The 3490-nt window shown below is 39.0% G+C and overlaps 1 pseudogene; it reads left to right on the forward strand.

Annotated features, from left to right (window-relative positions):
• Positions 1–2622: 2622 nt before the first annotated feature.
• Positions 2623–3226, forward strand: LOC149879458 (small subunit ribosomal RNA; annotated as a pseudogene; the record flags this gene model as incomplete).
• Between the last annotated feature and the right edge of the window lie 264 nt (positions 3227–3490).

Consider the following 3490-nt stretch of genomic DNA (forward strand, 5'->3'; position numbering starts at 1 on the left):
CTAAAGCGACTTAGCCTTTTGTTTTGGTTTTGGTGAGCAGAGAACTCTTAACCGACTTGATGTTCTTTTTACAAATGAAGTTATCTTTTTTAAAAGTGACCTAGCTTTTTCTTAAGCAGCTTTGCATTTTTTTGAGAGTGATGTAAACTTTTTATTTATTTGGAAATAGCAAAAGTGAAATAGCACTTTTCAAACATGAATAGTCTTTTTAAAAGACTTTGATCATGCAGTGAGTGAGTGAGTGAGTGAGTGAGTGAGTGAGTGAGTGAGTGAGTGAGTGAGTGAGAGTGAGTGAGTGAGTGAGTGAGTGAGCTAGACATTTAAGAGACTTTTAAAGTGACTTAAGCCCTTTTAAAGTGATATGAAGCTTCTTGAATGTGACTTATTATATATTTTAAAGCGACTTAATGTGTTTCTTTAAATGTGAGTTAAAATTGTTGGTTAAGTCACATCTACCATTCTTAAAATGAAAACTTGTATTTCTTTTTTAAAGAGACCTTTTGCTTCTTAATTAAAGACTTCTTTTTTTTCTAAAAGGGACTGCAATTTTTGAAAGTGACCGAGCCTTTGAAAAAAATAAAAAGTAGGCATTTTTCACTGTGCATCTTTTTAAAATGGATTCAGCGTCTTCTGTAATGAAAACTTCTGTCTTGAAAACAAACAAATGTTTTTGAAATTCATTTTGTAGTGTGGTTTGGAATTTCTGAAATAGATGTGTAGTATTTTTTAAATAGCAGTGAAGTATTTTGTAAAGTCTTCTTTTAATAAGTGGTTTACACTTTTTAAACGTTTTTGAAAATGAATTTGCTTTTTTAAATGATTTTTGCATTTATGTTCAAGAGACAGAGGGTTTTATTTTTTTTTAAGGATACTAGATTTTCCTAGGATACTGGGTATTTTCTTAGGCAGGTGGGTATTTCTTTAACCATTTCATGCGCTGGGTTGTTGTATAACAACAAATCAAGCTAAGCTTCCCCAATTCAAATGGTGCATTCTAACCGATTGAAAACAATATTGTTTTATAAATGAGAGTTGAAAAAGGCTGTAGAAAAAGTCTAATTTAACATTTCATAGTACCACTGTCATTTTGTAGATGTTTTTTTATGAGTTATGTTAGTTACAGAAAAATAATTGGTGCATGAAAGAGTTAAGCGGTTGGGTGTTTTCATAACCGACCGAGGATTTTCCTAAGCAGCCGCGTAACTCATTAATCGGCGGGGTATTTGTTAACCGTTAGGGTTAGGGTTAACCGGACAAGAGTTTTTTTTTACCGAACAAGCGTTTCTTTAACCGAACAAGTGTTTTTTCCAGTGAGCAAGTGATTTTTTTTTTAACAGAACAAGTGTTTTTAAACGAACAAGTGCTTTTTTTTTTTTTTTTTTTTACCGAAAGCGGGTTTTTTTAACCGTACCACGGTTTCTTTAACCGAACTAGAGTTTTTTTTAACCGTAAGACGGTTTTTTAACCGAGCAACTATTTTTTTAAGCGAACAAGTGCTTTTTTAACCGAACAAGGGTTTTTTTAACCGTACCACCGTTTCTTTAACTGAACAAGTGTTTTTTTTTAACCGCACAAGCGTTTTTTTTAACCGTTAGGGTTAGGGCTAGGGTTAGGGTTAGGGTTAGGGTTAGGGTTAGGGTTAGGGTTACAGGTTTTTTTTTTTAACAGAACACTTGTAAATTTAACCGCACAAGCGTTTTTTTTTAATCGAGCAAGGCTGAGTATTTTCTAAACCGAGCGAGGAACTTTTTAAGAGTTTTTTTAACCGTTAGGGTTATTTTGTTAGGCGAAAGAACACTTTATTAAACGAACACTTTTTTTAACCGCACGAGCCTTTTTACTATCGAAAGAGGAATTTCTTGAGTTGCCTAGCGATATTTTAACCGAGCATGCATCTTCTTAAGTAACTGAGCATTTTTATAGGCGAACACGTTTTCTTAACTGACTTAGCGTTTTCTACGATTTTTGTGACTTTGCAAATGTTTCTTGGACGTTTTGCAAACAAGTCGGACTCTTTTTAAAAACTTAAACTCTTGTCCCATTAAAAATTGAATGTTCATGGAGAAGACGAGAGCAAACGCAGCACAGCTCTAGCAGTTTGCTGGTAGCTTCTCTGGTGTTGGTGTAAAGCATTAGAAGCGCTCCGTTGTCGCTGTTGAGACGTTTGACAGTGCTTTTTCGGCGGACGGTTCTAGATGCGTTGGTGTCGTGCGGTTTAAGTGACTCGAGAGTCCAGAGGAAGTATTATTCGTCCTCTGCAATTGGCGTTGTGCGTTGTATGGGCTTGCCAGAATGCGTTTAGCGGCGAGAGATCGAATAGATTCTCTTTTCTAGCGTGGTTCAGGTCGATTGTTCCTCGTCGGTGTGAGCTTCGTGTTTACACCGCACCGAGACGTAGTCCCTGTTCCCTGTTAGAATTGCCACTGACGGGCAAACTGAATGAGCGCAGAGAGCTGCACAAGCGTTCGCGTTTGCGACGACTCTGCTGTGCTTCGATGTTAAACACATATCGGTTTACGGACGAATACGGCAAAAACGAAGAGGCGCTCAGGCGCTTTCATCGTTTTGTCCGCTATTTGCCAAAGAGCGACGGCTTTGCCGCGCGCTCTTGACGATAGTTACCTGGTTGATCCTGCCAGTAGTCATATGCTTGTCTCAAAGATTAAGCCATGCATGTCTAAGTATAAGCACTTGTACTGTGAAACTGCGAATGGCTCATTAAATCAGTTATCGTTTATTTGATTGTACTTTACTACATGGATACCTGTGGTAATTCTAGAGCTAATACATGCGAAAAATCCCGACTTCACGGAAGGGATGTATTTATTAGACTAAAAACCAATGCGGGTCTCGGCCCGTTTTCTTGGTGATTCATGATAACTTTTCGAATCGCATGGCCTTGCGCCGGCGATGTTTCATTCAAATTTCTGCCCTATCAACTGTCGATGGTAAGGTAGTGGCTTACCATGGTTGTAACGGGTGACGGAGAATTAGGGTTCGATTCCGGAGAGGGAGCCTGAGAAACGGCTACCACATCTAAGGAAGGCAGCAGGCACGAAAATTACCCAATCCCGATTCGGGGAGGTAGTGACAAGAAATAACGGTACGGGGTCTTTATAGGTCTCGCAATCGGAATGAGAACAATTTAAATCCTTTAACGAGGATCAATTGGAGGGCAAGTCTGGTGCCAGCAGCCGCGGTAATTCCAGCTCCAATAGCGTATATTAAAGTTGTTGCAGTTAAAAAGCTCGTAGTTGGATTTCGGAGCGGGCCCGTCGGTCCACCGCAAGGTGAGCTACTGGCGGGTCTGTTCTTCTTCGCAAAGACTGCAGGTGCACTTCACTGTGTGTCTGTCGGATTTGCGACGTTTACTTTGAAAAAATTAGAGTGTTCAAAGCAGGCTTTCGCTTGAATACATGAGCATGGAATAATGGAATAGGACTTTGGTTCTATTTTGTTGGTTTCTAGGACCGAAGTAATGATTAAGAGG

This window comes from Hydra viridissima, unplaced genomic scaffold (assembly GCF_058129835.1).
Source record: "Hydra viridissima isolate aposymbiotic clone 2 unplaced genomic scaffold, HvirCarnegie_v1 scaffold_14, whole genome shotgun sequence".
NCBI classification, from domain to species: Eukaryota; Metazoa; Cnidaria; class Hydrozoa; order Anthoathecata; family Hydridae; genus Hydra; species Hydra viridissima.